The 16,089-nt window shown below is 34.6% G+C and overlaps 1 protein-coding gene across 3 annotated transcripts in view; it reads right to left on the bottom strand.

Annotated features, from left to right (window-relative positions):
* LOC138175909 (SRSF protein kinase 2) overlaps positions 1-15,571 on the bottom strand; it is a 99,982-nt gene extending 84,411 nt beyond the window's left edge. For 2 of the 3 annotated variants that reach the window (XM_069106573.1, XM_069106574.1), the window contains exon 1: positions 15,420-15,442. The gene's annotated coding sequence lies outside the window, so the exon portion shown is untranslated. Of the gene's footprint in view, positions 1-15,419 lie in introns of all 3 variants that reach the window. The other variant, XM_069106575.1, reaches the window with a different exon arrangement.
* Positions 15,572-16,089: the final 518 nt, after the last annotated feature.

Below are 16,089 nucleotides of genomic sequence, written 5' to 3' on the forward strand. Positions count from 1 at the left end.
TGGGGGGATGGGTGGGGGAAAAACGGGGAGAAAATTTGTAACTCAAAATCTGGCGGAAATGAAGGATGTAAATCAGAAGTTAATAAAGCATTAAAAAAAAGAAAAAAAAAGAAAAACAATATCTGAAGAATAGATCAAAAAGAAAAAACATAAGAATAATCAGACTACCTTAAAGCTATGATCAAAAAAAGAATATTGATGCAATGATACAAGAAACAATTAAAGAAAATTGTCCTGAAGCATTAGAACAAGGGGGGAAAGTAGAAATAGAAAAAAAAATCTACAGATCATCATTTGAAAGAGATCCTATGAGGAAAACTTATAGGAATATTATAGTCAAATTCCAAAACCCCTAGTTCAAGCATAAGATATTAAGCGCAACAAGAAAAAAAAAATTTAAATATGATGGTTCTACAATTAGAATCACACAAGACCTAGCACCAAAGATACTAGAGGATCATAGGTCTTGGAATGCTATGTATTGAAGAGCAAAAGAACTGGGATTCCAGCCCAAAATATCATACCCAGTAAAGTTAAGCATGATCCTGAATGGAAAAAAAAATGGACATTTGATAAACTGTCAGACTTTCAGAACTTTATTAAAAAAAAAAAAAAAAAAGAACTTAACAAAAAAATAAACATAAAAGGAGTTAAGAGAAACATAAGATATACACTAAAGACTGATTACAAGGGATTCAATAACTACAGACTGTTTACCTTTTAGGAACACGTAAAAAAGAGTAATTATTTTATATAAATGAGGTGTGAGAGGAAGAACTGACACAAAGGAATTAGATAGGGGAGGAGGGCTGGTAGTTCTGGTAACCTACTTTTATCAGGAATATGTTTAAGAGAGAACAATACATATATATTTAGAAGAATGTAAAAGTCTTCTAAATTCAGAAGAAATAAAATGGCAAGGGGGTGGGGGAGAGAGGATAAGGGAGAGATCTCTAGAGGGGAGGGTGATAGAATAGGGGAGGGATCCTTGGAAGGGGGACAGGGTAAGCTAAGTAGTAGGAGGGCAAGGTAGCAGGTAAAAGTAAAGCAGAGGAGTCAGGAAGGATAGGAAATAAGAGATATGTAGAAACATAAAAACAAAGATCAAGACTAGAATTTGTTAGGGAAAATATTCGTTTATGTAGGTATGTACGTATGTGTGTTTATATATATATACATATATATATATATATGTGTGTGTGTGTGTGTGTGTGTGTGTGTGTGTGTGTGTGTATAAATATCTATATGTAAATAGATCCGCATTTAACTGTAGCCTTTTCGGGGAGGGGAAGAAAGGAGGAAAAGAACAAAGTAAAAAGTACACAGCAGAGAACAAAAGAAAACTTAAAAGAAACAAAAGATGAACAGTTCTCAACACAACATGTAGTATTTATCATACAGACTTTCTTGAAATGAAAATTTATCAGTATATATTTTGAATCCTCTCATGTTCTGCTATGCATATGGCATGTTTTTTTTTCTTTTCTTACTCTGTATTTAAGTTTCAATATTTAAGTTTATGCAATTTTTTCTTTTACCCATTCTGTATTTGAGTTTTGGTGTTTGAGTCTAAAAGAAAAAAAATCTATAGGAATATGAGTCATTCCCCAATTGATAAATGGTCAAAGGATATGAACAGGCAGTTTTCCGATGAAATCAATCAAAATAATTTACAATCATATGAAAAAAGTGCTCTGGATCAATACTGATTAGAGAAATGTAAATTAAAACAAACTTGAGGTATTATTTTACATCTATCAGATTGGCTAAAATGATAGAAGGGAAAAACAAAAAATGTTTGACAGGATATGGAAAAATAAGACTATAATTCATTTGTGGTAGATCTGTGAGCCGATCCAACCATTTTAGAGAGTGATCTGGAATTATGCCCAAAGAGTTATTAAACTGTCCATACTCTTTGACTCAATATCACCATTATTAGGTCTGTTTCCAAAGATGATTAGGAAAAAAGGAATAGAACCTATATGTTCTAAAATATTTACAACAGCTCCCTTTGTGGTGACAAAGAAATAGAAACTGTGGGTATGGCCATCAATTAGAGAACAGTTAAACAAGTTGAAGTATATATGTTCATGATGAAATACTACTCTGCTATAAGAAATTACGAGCTCAATGATTTTAGAAAAACAAGGAAAAACTTACACAAAATAATGAAGAGCAAAATAACCACGAGAACGCTATATAAAGTAAAGCAATATTGTTTTAAGAATAACTGTGAGCAAACAAGTCATTCAGACTATTACAAATACCCAAAATGACTACAAAGTTTCTATGAAGTCAGAAGATGCTATCTATATCCAGGGAAAGAACTGATATACATACATACACACATACATTTGTGTCTAGTGGTAGCCATGGGAGAAGAGGGTAGGGGGTGGGGAAGGAAAAAAGTTACATGATAACTTTGTTGTATATTTAAAAGGAATAGCAAGTTATACACCATATATCTGCAGTTTTAGGTGTAATCCTCTTTTTTTCTATTCTCCTTTGTTATGGAAATGCTTGTTTTATCTCTTAAGTTCAGAATTTTTAAAAAAAAGTAAGATCTTTTCCTCTTTCTTTGCTTTCTTTAGGGCACAGGCCTAACAGAGGGACTACTGTGTCAAACGTTATGCATAGTAGTGACTTTTCGAGTATAGCTTCAAATTGCTTTAAAAACGATTAGAGCAATTCACAGCTAGCTCTACCAACAGGCATAAATGCAACTTGTTTTCCTAAATTTCACCAACATTTGTCATTTTTGTTTTTTCTCTTTGCCAATCCAATTGGTGCAACGTGGAAATTCAAAGATGCATTAGTTTGCATTCTAAAAGTAATTTGGAACATATTTTCTTTCACATGTCTGTTGATGGGCTGAATTTCTTCCTTGGAGAACTGCATGTTCATATCCTTTGACCATTGAAGTAAGGAACCATTCCTATTCCTATACAACTGAATCACCTTGTACATATTGGAAGACCTTTATCAATAAGGAAGACTATATTGGAGACTTTTATCAGTAAAACTTGCTTCAAAGATTTTTCCCTTGGTAACAATTTCCCCTCTAGTCTTAGCTTTATTGAATTTTCTTATGCAAAATCTTTTTAAATTTATGAAATAAAAATTCTTCATTTTATAATCTGTCTCATCCCTTCACTATAAAATTTACTCCTATCCACAGATTTGAAAGATAATTTCTTCTTTGCTCTTCTACTTCCATTATAATATATCTTTATATCTAAGTCTTGTGTTCATTTGGAGCTAATCTTCATATTTGGTTGAGAGGAGTTTGATAAACTTAATTTCTGTGAGACTACTTTCCAGTTTTCCCATCAATTTTTGTCAAATAGTGAGTTCTTAGATGTAGTCACGTGGTGTATCAACAACTAAGCTATTAGACTCTTTTGTTTTTTATGTTGTAGATTTAATCTGTTCCACTCATCAACCTATTTAAATAACAAAATTTTGATAATTATTGATTTCTAGTATAATTTGGGATGTGGCACTTCTAGACTCACTTCCTTTTTCCTTTTTCTTTTTCAGTATTTCCCTTGAAAGTCTTGACCTTTTATTCACTTTTTCAAGCTCTACAAAATAATAATTCTTTGGTAGTTTTGTATGTATTGAGTAAGTATTTTAGGTAGTATTGTCATTTTTATTATACTGGCTCAGTTCTACCATAAGCAACTGATATTACTCCAACTATTTTAATTGATATTATTTACATAAAGAGTGTTTTGCACTTGTATCTTTATAGTTGTTCTATGTGTCTTGGTAGGTAGATCATGCCAAGTATTTTATATATTTTGTAGCTATTTTTAAAGGAACTTCTATATTCTCCCACTGGGTTTTGTTGGTAATGTACAGAAATGGTGATGATTTATGTAGACATAGCATATATTACAATTTTGCTGATGTCATTGTTTCAATTAGATTTTTAGTTGATTGTCTAGGGTCCTCTAAGTAAATCAGGATAACATCTGCAAAAAAGAATGTGTGTGTGTGTGTGTGTGTGTGTGTGTGTGTATTCCTTTCTTCTTTGCCTATGTTTATTCCTTCAATTTCTTTTTCCTGGTCTTATTGCTATAGGCAACACTGTCAATATATTTCACATATTACTAGTAAAAACTGACATGTTTGCTTTACCCATCATCTTAAAGGTCTCCAGTTTAGCCCCATAACTACACTGCTTGTCAAATTAAAAAAGGATCAACTTATTCCTATATTTTCTAGTATTCTTTTAAAGAAATAGTTGTAGTACTTTTTCAAAACTTCTTCCTGTATTTGATTTAATCATGATTATTTGTTGTTCTTGTTATTAACAATTAACAAATAATTGTGTTTATGGTTTTACTAATACTGAACAAACCTTGTAGTCCTTGTATAAATCCAACCTGGTCAAGGTGTATAATCTTTTTTATATGTGGCTAAAGCCTCTTTCCTAAGATGTTATTTAAATTTTTTGGGTGTGTCATTAGGAATATTGGTATGTAGTTTTCTTTCTCTGTTTTGACTCTGTTTTAGGTATCAAAACTAATTTGTATCACATGAGGAATTTAGTAGCCCCCATTCTTTTCCTATTTTTTCAAACAGCTTTCGTAGTACTGGAATTAATTGTTCTTCAAATGTTTGATAGACTTTGCTTGGAAAACCATCTGGCCCCACTGTTTTGTTTTGCTTTTCCTTTGAGAGCTCATTTATAACCTATTCAATTTCTTATTCTTACTGGATAAAATCCTCTACTTCTTGTTTTATAAATATGAATATTTTATATTTTTGTAAACATTCATCCATTTCATTTATGTTGTCTGTTTTACTAACATGCAGTTGGGCAAAATGTTTCTAATAAATTTTCTTTATTTCTTCTTCATTTATTGTGAATTCTTTTTTTTTTTTTTTGCTTTTTTTGGAGGGGGGGAAGGTAGGGCAATTGGGGTTAAGTGACTTGCCCAAGGTCACACGGCTACTCTTGTGTTAAGTGTCTGAGGCCATACCCAAACTCAGGTCCTCCTTTTTTCCCCAACTGCATGCCCAATCTGTTGATGTCTTCTTTCTCTCTTTTGTGGAAGAAAGTGTTTAAGGATGGAAATTTTCCCCTAAAGACTGAGTGCATCCTAAAAATTGTGGCTTATTCTTCCATTGTTATTATTATCTTTAATGATAATCTCTATTTTTTTGTTTCTGTGAATTGTTCTTTGAATCATCAATTTTTAGGATAGAGTTATTTACTCTCTTAATTTAGTTTTTAATCCTTTAAGTCTTTTATTGAATCAATTTTTATTATGCCTTAGTCAGTAGAGCGTGTGTTTAATATGCTTTCCTGCGTTTGAGAGGTTTTAATGTCCTAAAACAGTCAATTTTCCTAAAGGTGCCATGAAAAAGTGAGAAATTTGTATCCTACTTTCTATTCCTATTCAATAATGACCAAATATTTATCAAATCTAACCTTTCTAAAATTCTATTTAGATCCTTAATTTCCTTCTTGTTTAATTTTGGTTCAATTATTTAGCTATGACAGAGGTACACTGAGGTCCCTCAATCTTATACTACACTACACTATACAATGTTTCCTATCTGTACTCCCTTGCAACTAGGTGGGTTTTTTCCTTTACATTTTTAGATGCAACGTCATTCGGTGCATACAAAATTAAGACATGGCATTCATTGTCTTTGATACCTTATAGCGTAATGAATTCTCCCTATCTGTCTCTTTAATCAAGTCTATTTTTGCTGTTAACTTTTCTGAAAGAATAGTTGTTATCAATGCTTTTAAAAATTTCACTGAAGCATAAGAGATTGTGCTCCAGCCTTTCAGGTTATATTCAACATTCCTTTGTGGAAAACTGACATATTAGTCACCCAACAAATGTATTAGGGCCAGAGAGTACACTAGAACAATCAAAGCAAATATCCTACTTAAGAGAGCCAATTAACATCTTTGGTTCTAAATTTTCTCATTTTTAAAATAAACAGCCTAACCAGATGACCTTCAAGGCTCCTTAAAACTCTAAATCTATAATCCAGTGATGTTAAAACACAAATATAGCAGATTAAGACCTTAAGGGGGGCAGCAAAAAGGAAGAGAAAGAAAATAAGATTTAATGAGATGTAAATAAATGATGAGATTAAAACAAAAGGAGGCCAAAGGTGCTAGAATAATAAACCTAACTTACAAAATTCCATGATCTTAGCATAAAATTTATCTTAGAATGTAAGTTCTTTGAAGGCAGGAACTATTTCACTTTTGTGCAATTAGCAAAGTGTCTGGCACTTAAATATTTCTTCACTGATCATAATGCAGAAATAGAGGAGTTATATTTACTCAAACATTCCGACACATTAATTTTAAGAGATACGTATCTATCATTCCCGAATTCCAATATATTTTCCTAAAAAGAACATCTGTAAAAAAACAAGTGAAAAGGTATTTATTCTGTTGAATTTCAGCAAACACAGCAAGTCTTCAACAGCATGTAAATTTCAGAAGCAATCCCCTGATATGAGTAACTAAGTAATAACATGATAAGAATTAACATTATCAAGAATTTACAGTAAAATATCTATTAAAAGGCATGAGAATAATGACTACATAAATTATGTCACAAGTTTTCAGTTTAGTGTGTATTACTAAATTAGGTAACAATCCCAGCAAAAATCAATGTTACTGTGCTGAAGCTATTAATAGTTTCAATTAGTTTTTTAATTTATTATCTAGGATTTTCCATGTAAACTATCCTATCATCTGCAGAATGTCTCTTTACCAATGCTTACTCCTTTGATTTCTTTTTTTCTTATCTTATTGTTAGGGCTAGTACTTCTAGCACAATATTGAATATTAATAGTGATAATGAATATCTTTGCCTTACTATTGATCTCTTGGAAATGTTACTGGCTTATCCCAATTATATGTAAATCCGGCTCCTCATTTTATATACACTCTAAGAAAAGTTCTGTGTATTACTATACTTCCTGGATTTTTTAAAAGAAATGGATGTTATAGCTTTTCAAAACCTTTTTCTATATCTACCAATATAATTATTATTATTATTATTATTATTATTTTGCTTTTTGGAGGGCAGATGGGGTTAAGTAACTTGCCTAAGGTCACATGGCTATCGTGTGTGTGTGTGTGTGTGTGTGTGTGTGTATGTTGTCTGCGGCTGGATTTGAACTCAGGTCCTCCTGACTCCAGAGCCAGCACTCTATTCACCATGCCACCTAGCCACCCTATAATCATTATTTTTTATGTTTTTGTTATTAACATGGTCAATTATGTTTACATTTTTCCTAATAATGCACCAATCCTGAATTCCTGGTATATTTAGCCTGGTTACTATATATATATTCAATCTTTGTGATATTTTGCTATAGTCTCCTTGAAATGTTATTTAAATTTTTTGCACTCATATTCATTAGGGATATTGATCTATAGTTTTTTCTCTGTTTAGACTGACTGGTTTAGGTCGTAAGAACATACTTGCATCACAGAAGGAATTCAGTAGGTACCCTGAATTTCTCATTTTTTCAATCAATTTATGTAGTAAATTATTAGAAATATTTTTGGGGTGGTTAGGTGGCACAGTAAATAGAGCACTGGTCCTGGAGTCAGGAGGACCTGAGTTCAAATTCGGCCTCAGACACTTAATGCATACTAGCCATGTAACCCTGGGCAAGTCACTTAATTCCAATTGCCCTGCCTTCCTCCCTCCAAAAAGAAAATATATATATATTCTTTAAGTGTTTAGTAGAAATCACTTGTAAATCCATCTGGTCTTTTCAAAATTTATTTATGTATTATTCAATTTACTTTTCTGAGACAAGGTTAAGTACTCCTTTTCCTCTTCCATTAATCTGGGCAATTTATATTTTTGTTAACATTCATCAATTTCATTCATATTAGCAGTTTTACTGGCATATAATTGGGCAAAATAGTTCCTAACAATTTCTTTTATTTCTTCTACATTGGATGTAAATGCAGCTTTTTCATTTTTGAAACTGGTAAATTGATTTTTTTAATCAAGTTGGCTAATAAATATTTTATTCATTTTCCCTCAAAACACCAGCTTCAAGTTTTATTTATTAATTCAGTAGCTTTTTTGCTTCCAATTTTGCTAATCTGTCTTTTGATGCTGAGTATTTTTATTTCAGTGTTTAATTTGGGATTTTTAATTTGTTGGTTTTCTAGGGTTTGGGTTTTGGTTTTTTTTAGTTGTATATGCCCAGTTCGTTGAACTGCTCTTTCTTTTACTGAAGAAAGTTTTCAAAGATACAAGATTTTGCCTAAGTACTGCTTTGGCTGCATCCCCAAATTTTTGGTAAATTTGTCTCATTTTTTGACATTTTAAAATGAAATACCAATTGCTTCATGATTTCTTCTTAGACCCATGGATTCATTCTTTAGGATTAAGTTCTTTAGTTTCCAATTAATTTTTCACCTTTACTTCAAAGGCATTTTATTGAATGAATTTTTGTTGCATAATGGTCCATAAAAGTGCATTTAATGTTTGTTTTTCTGCATCCATTTGTGAAGGCTTTTGACCTGATAGCATGGTTAATTTTTATGAAGCTCTCATACACAAATTATTAATAGGTATATTCCATTCAACTCTGGGAAATCTTCTTCAGAAATCTATTACATTCAACTTTTTCTGAAATTTTATTCAGGTTCTTGATTTTTTTTGGTTATATTTATCTACGTCTGGAAGGGTTAAATTGAGGTCCCTAAATATTATACTTCTACTGTTTCTCTCTAATTCATTCAACTTTTCCTTTAAGAATTTAGTTACTATGTCATTTGGTACAAATTATACACACATACACACACATCATTTAATATTAATTCATTGTCACTGGTACCTTACAAAAAAATGTAGTTTCACTATCTCTTTCAATTCAATCTATTGTGTGTGTGTGTATGTGTGTGTGTGATTTTGTTGTTGTTGTTGGGTTTGGTTTTTGGTCTGAAATAAATCTGAAATCACGACTGCTACCCTAGTCTTTTTTAATTCAACTGAAGCCTAAGAGATTCTGGTCCTGCCCCTTATTTTAACTGTGTATCTTTTTGTTTCAAGTGAGTTTCCTGTAAACAACCTACAATTAGATTGTTTCTAATCCACTCTGCTATTTTCTGCCACTACATGGGAATTCTGTTTAATTTTGTTTTAATATTTCTTTATGTCTCATGGAGACACTGGATTCTCTTTCATTAATTCTAAATTTCAGGGAATTTTTTGGGGGGTAGGGTAAGGTTTTATGCCTCTCGTTACAAGCTGTTAGTTTGCTTTTCATATCTTTATTCCATGGTTCTGATTTCTTTTTCCATTTTTTCCTCTACTACCCTCATTCAGTTTTTAAAATGATTTTTAGCTATGTTTTTAACTCATAGTTAATCCATTCCAAGAATGCAAGTTAGACTCATGTCCAAGTTGCAGTTTTCTTTGAGGCTTTATTTTTAGCTGTTCTCCAGTCATTCTATTCCAGATTTATTGCCCAAGTTTTCCTGTTACTATGACAGTTCATTAAGGTAGGATTTAAATTTTTTTTTCGGTGATGCCAAAGTGATATGATCCATAGAGAAATCTGTTCACTGCACTGTTGATCTGAGTTCTGCAAATTTCTGAGACAGATCTGGGTCTGCACTTGTCTCTAGCTGGGAATTTCACTTTTTTTCCTTTTTTTTGTTTTTTGCCCTTTTTTTTGGAGGGGGAAGGCAGGGCAATTGGGGTTAAGTGACTTGCCCAATGTCACACAGCTAGTAAGTGTTAAGTGTCTGAGATCACATTTGAACTCAAGTCCTCCTGACTCCAGGGCTGGTGCTCCATTCACTGTGCCACCTAGCTGCCCCAAGTTTCATAAGATTGTTACTGGACTCAGCTATTGGGAGGCTGTGCAGGTTCAGGGAAAATGAACTGAAGACTGCCATTTGATCTGGGATTTCTGCCCTGGCTTTTCCACTGTAGGCTTCAGTTCGGGCTGTTGGCTTATTGCTCTGCTCCTGGAACCAAATTCATATCATATTGTTCAATTCTGAAGTTATTCCTTGCTCAGCACTCAGTTAGGGCCCATGGTAATCCTCTCTGGCCTCCCTAACCCTCACCCCTTGGGGTTGGTCCCTTCCTCAGAGTCCAACCTGGTCCTGGAACTAGGTAGTAGGTGACAGAGCTGCTAGATGGCACCCATTACCCCCCCCTGCCACGTGCCAATTCTGAAAGCCACTTAAGCTGTCTTCCTCCCCAGTGATTCCTACCTTGCCCAATCTCAGTGTGTAATCCTGGCCTTCTTTCAGTCACTAGGTTCAAAGTATTCTGTACATGGTATTCTCCAGACCATACCCAATCCCCAATAACCTTGCTACTTTTCAGCATTCAGTCTGGTACATTTTCTAGATCTTCAATGAGAAAGTATGGTGAGGGAGCTAGACTGTACTTCTTTCTGCTACTATACCTCTCTGGGTTCACCAGTTTGTGAGTATGAATAGAGAATGGAACAGCGGAGGAATCCAAGGATTGAGGTCTGTCAAGAGTAAAGTAGTGACAAGATGTGGGCCTGGGTTTTTAAAACAGAGGACAGTTAAGAGTGTTCCTGTTTAATTGTTTTTCAATCGTGTCCAATTCTATATGACCTCATTTGGAGTTTTCTTGGCAAAGATACTGGAGTGGTTTTCCATTCCATTCTTTAGCTCATTTTACAAATGAAGAAACTGAGGCAAAAAAGTGACCTGCCCAGGGTCACACAGTTAATAAGTGTCTGAGGCTGGATTTGAACTCAGGTCATCCTGACTCCAAGGACAATACTACATCCACTGTGCTACCTACTTGCACCAGTATAGAATGGTAAGGGCTAACTACTGTGTTAAGACTGCATAGAGAAAAAAGTAACATCAGAGCAGGGATAACACACTGAAACATTCTGAGAGGTAGAGGGTCTGAGGATCTCAATGAGGGCAAAGAATAGACTTAGGAAAGGTGACATTTAAAGATAATAATACAAGATTATGATTTGGGGAAATGTCATGGCTTCTACCCTAATTGTACATAATGTACATAATGAGATCTAGTGTGGAATGATTGAATGAAGTATTAATTAAACATCTACTATGTACAAAGCACTTGAGATACAAATAGAAAAGTAAGACAATCTCTGATTTCAAGAAGTTCTAATCAGAGAGAAAAAATATATGGAAAGATTTCATCTACAAGTCAAATGGAAAGGTCCCATGGTCCTTAGGGTACAGAGGCAAAAGAGACATTAGTGCATTTTTCTAAAGGCATTAGAAACAAAAATTTAACATTTTCTGATGTTGAACCACTTGACACTGATTTTGGTGACAAAAACTTTCTGTATTGGGTTTTCCATAGGTAGGGCTATATCCTATAGATAGCACCTATAGGAATAGTTGTCTAGACAAAGGGTGCTTCCCACAATGATGCTTGTTTTTCATAGCATTGGAAACATTAATATTTCCATTGCTCTTGGGTACAGGGTCCTAGAATGTCTCCATCGAGGTATAAAGGGAGAGGAGATGGTGGCTAAGGTAGTGGTAATATTTTGACTGTCCTGGCACATGTGGCCTCCTGTCTTTCCCTGTCAAGCCTCTGGATGCCTGTTCATGTGGTACAGTGGATAGAGCAGTACACCTAGAGTCAGGAAGACTTGAGTTCAAATCCAGTCTCAGATACTTAAAAGTTGAATGACACTGGGCAAGTCACTTAACCTCTGTCTCAGTTTAATCATCTATAAAATGGGGATAATAACAGCATCTACTTAACAGAATTGTTGTGAGGATAAAATGAGATAATATTTATAAAGTATATTGCAAGCCTTAAAAGCACTATGTAAATGCCAGCTAGTTTTCTTCTGTTTTTCCAGGTAGGCTAGCTTATCTGCACTGTGGGTAGCCATTGGTTGGGAGTTGGTAGGGATGGCTGGACCCTTCACCACAGAAGCCACCTCCCTGGATGGTGGCTGTGAGATTGGAAGCAGGTGGTGTGCCACTTCCATTCTTAGAACTCCTGTACTTATCTGCCTGTTGTTGGCAGCTGGTCATTAGTTACTGGTTGTTGTTGTGAGGAAGGTCTGGATGCAAGTCTGGTGGTTTGGAGGACACTGATATTGGGGAAGTGGGTTCTGGTATGTCTCTATCGGGGTCACAGTACAAATGGTGGCAGTTTGACTTGCCTGCCACTTTCTGCTTTATGTCTATCTCTCAGAGTGTCCTACTGCTTCCGCTGGGCTGGGTTGCCTGCCCCACAGGCAGCAGTTACTAGGCAACCAGTGGGAACAGCTGGTGCCTTCTCCACAGGATGTATCCTCTATCCAACTCTGTCATTCTTCTAACTCAATAAACTCTAGTGGTTCCCTATCATGTCCAGAACCAAATACAAAATCCTTTGTTAGTTATTCAAAGCTCATTACAACCTAATCCCACCACCTCTTTCTAGTCTAGCTAACCTAGTTGGCTAGGATGGCCAGCAAAGCACTATCATCATGGGGAATGTCAAGGATTGATGAGGACTAGTGGGTGGAAAGGGCAACTAGGTGGCACAGGAGATACAGTGTCAGCCCTAGAATCAGGAGAACCTGGGTTCAAATCCAATCGCAGATACTTATTAGCTGTGTGGCCCTGGGAAAGTCACTTCACCCTGTTGGCCTCAGTTTGCTAATTAGTAAAAATGAGGTGGAGAAGAAAATGGCAAGTCACTCCAATATCTTTGCCAAGAAAACTCCAAATGGGGTCACAGAGTCAGACATGACAGAAACAACTGAACAACAAGTAGATGGAAGTAATAAAAGGGAGAGATCCAGGAAGAAGGGTAGTATGGTCAGTCACTATAGAAAAGGAATTCCAGAAGGCAAAGTGGAAGGTTGGGTAAGGTTGGAATGAGGTGAAATATAGTTAAAGAGAGATGGGGGTGGGGGACAATACTTTGCTCCTACATAGCTGCTAATGGGTGAAAACGATAGGGAGAAAAACAGGAAGAACCATAAAGGTAGTATATAAAAGGGCATTAGATGAATTGTAAAGTTCATAATTTCTAAGAGGTGTTGAAGGGGGCATAAATGTCCTGTGTGAATCTCCAGAGGTGATTCATGTACTCTCTGTGGCACCCTTATTTTGATGGCCTTTTGCCCTTTGAATCCACAGTCTCATGGTTTTCCCCCAACTTCTATGACTGCTTCTATATCTACATTCCAATAATCCAAAGCTCCAGGCTCATATTTTCAACTACCTGTCATATATTTCTATCTAGATATTCTTCCAGTCCCTCCATATTTCAAATATGAAATTAATCCTCTTGTTCCTGCCCCCCAAACTATTCCAAAATTGTCCCTTCTGAAGCTTCTCGGTTTTCATTAATGGCACTACTATCTACCAATTCTTGTAGTACTGGAATTATATTTGCCTCATCCATCTTCCTCATTATACATGCATATATATCTATATATACATCCAATCAGCTGCTAATCTTTGTTAAGTCTACTTTTATAATGCCTTTCCCATTCAAACTCTGTCATTTCTACTTAACCAGTCTAGTTCAAGCTCTTTTATTTTCTTAGATTATTGTAAAAAAAATCTCCTGACAATTTTCTTTCCAGCCTATGTCTTCTGCATTCCACCCTTCATATTAGTTTCCAAGTCAAAGCAGAGATCAAGTAGTCAAGTCAAACTTAACTACTCTTCTTTCCACATTTTTATTTTGACATCTGCAATCTCCATGTGTTTAAACATACTGCCCTCTGTTCCTGAAATGGACTCTACTACCTCTGTGCCATTTGGGGGAGGGGGCAGAGGACAGTCCCTCCTATCCATTAAGTCACAATTTAGATGTCAACTTCATTTAACTGGAAAAAAAATTCACCAACAATTCTAAAAGAAACTGATTTCTGCTTCTTCTAATTTCTAATAGCACTTTGTGTGGACTTTCCTTTACACTAACCTTAAATATCAGGATTAACTGTGTACATATCTTCCCCCACCTATTTCAGCTTGTAAGATCCTTGAGAGTTAGATCTGTGGCATACCTATCTTATATTGTTAATGCCTAGCCCACAGCAGAAACTTAGTACATGTTTGGTGAGTTAAATAAATGAGTATGTTCTGTATACTTTGCAGGTGACCTGTGTACTAGGATGGATTCTAATCTTGGGGCATTTCTTTTAAGTTTCTCATCTTTTTACTTCATAAGGAAGAGGAAAGTTAAATGTTAACTGACTTAATTGATTATCTAGTAAATGTGGGGAATCTACCATTTACTCAGAAAGTATTCTCATTAGATAAGAATAGCCTGGACCTAGAATAATGCACCAATAGTACAGACAATCAAAACTTGAGCCAAAAATTAGAAAAATCAATTATGTACTGAAGCTTTCTTAAGACAACTGAGATTTGAACTAGAAGATATAACTATCAAGTTAACTATTCATTCTTATAAATTCTCCAAATTCTCTCTCGTCATTTAACAACATATCTGGACAACTTAATATTGGTCCTACTCACAGAAATGCTAACACTGACTTCAGAATTAATATTATGCTCTCAGTTTTTATAGCAAGACGGCTAATATAAGAAAAGTTCTTTAAAGAGAGTTAATTTCTGCATCTTCTGGAAAACTGTAGTTGAAATACTCTCATATATTATCATCAAATTCCTTACTCAAGGAACACATGATAAAACTCTCCACAACTTTATTTCCAAGAAAAAAACTTTTCTTGACAAATTTATACATTTTGGAGGAAGAGAGCAAATTTTGAAATACAAAATGTTTCCCTTTGTTCCTTAGCTATCAGGAAACAATGAAGCAAATTCAATGCCCAACCATAGTAATTAGCTCATTTCAAGTGTTGGGTAATGGTTACTTGCTCTACTCCTATTATTATAGGGTTTCTTGTTTTTCTCTTTCTTCTTGTTTATATTACTTTTCACTGTGTGTCATGCCAACTCCTTTTAAAAACAAGCAGGATATGTATGCACATAGAAACACATAAATACCATCTCTGCTTTGCTCTAATCTTCCTTTACCTCTTTTTTTTAAGTTTTAGTTTGATTATTAGATTGATCAAGAATAGAAAAATGAAGAGCTAACAGGGGAAAAGATATTATATAAAGAGGTTCAGAAGTTTAAGGAAGTCAAATGTATATTCTCATTACTGATTACATCATTTCTAGAAATAATGTTTTAAAAGCTACATAAAATTGAACATAGAATAAAGCACTATAAAAAAGTTATTCTACAAAGAACAAGAAATATTCTTAGACTTCCAACTGATGCTAGAACAGGAAACCTAATTTTAAAATGTCAAAGACATTTACTACAGAACACATAACCCAACCCCCATCAAATTTCTCCTTTACTGAAATATAGGAAAACAATTTTAGACAACAAATATTATAAAATTCAGCATTTCATATTTGAGTTAACCTTTGCAGTAATCTGCAGGGTCTTCTTGCTCTTCATCATCAGATCCCAGAATTTCCTCTTCTGGTTCTGGTGGTGCTGGTTCTGGTAGAGGTGGTGGTGGAGGTGGTGGTGGTGGAGGGGGTACAGAGGGAGCTTTTTGTTGCGGCTCCGGCCTGAAAATATGAACAATATGCATATTATTTATTCATGTACACACCTGGAAGTTGATCAAGAGCAAAAAAAAATTTAAACCCTACCTAAGAATTATGAGATGTCACTGGTAACAGTTTTGGTGTAAATTCTGTGGTTTTGTAGTGATTTTTTTTTTTCACTGAAAAGCTGAGATCCTGACAAGCTATCAGAGTCATAAAATTTTAAGAAAATTGTTCTACAGCATCAAAGGGTACAAAAAAATTTGACTCTTACTGAAGGAATTGACTCTTAAGGATGATAAGAGATTCTTTGAAGAAGCTAGGTGGTACACTAGATAAGATCACCAAGCATGGAATCAGGAAGAAGTGAGCTCAAATCTAGCCTGAGACACTTACTAAATGACTTGTCAAGTCACTTAACCTGTTTGCCTTAGTTTCCTCAACTGTAAAATGAGAATAATAATAGCACCTACCAAACACAGTTGAGGATCAAACTGAGTTAATATTTGTAAAGCACTTAATACAGAGTCTGGCACAAA

The sequence above is a fragment of the Petaurus breviceps genome, unplaced genomic scaffold (genome assembly GCF_028583685.1).
Source record: "Petaurus breviceps papuanus isolate PSGF00001 unplaced genomic scaffold, PetGlider_PUasm1.0 79, whole genome shotgun sequence".
Classification (NCBI taxonomy): Eukaryota; Metazoa; Chordata; class Mammalia; order Diprotodontia; family Petauridae; genus Petaurus; species Petaurus breviceps.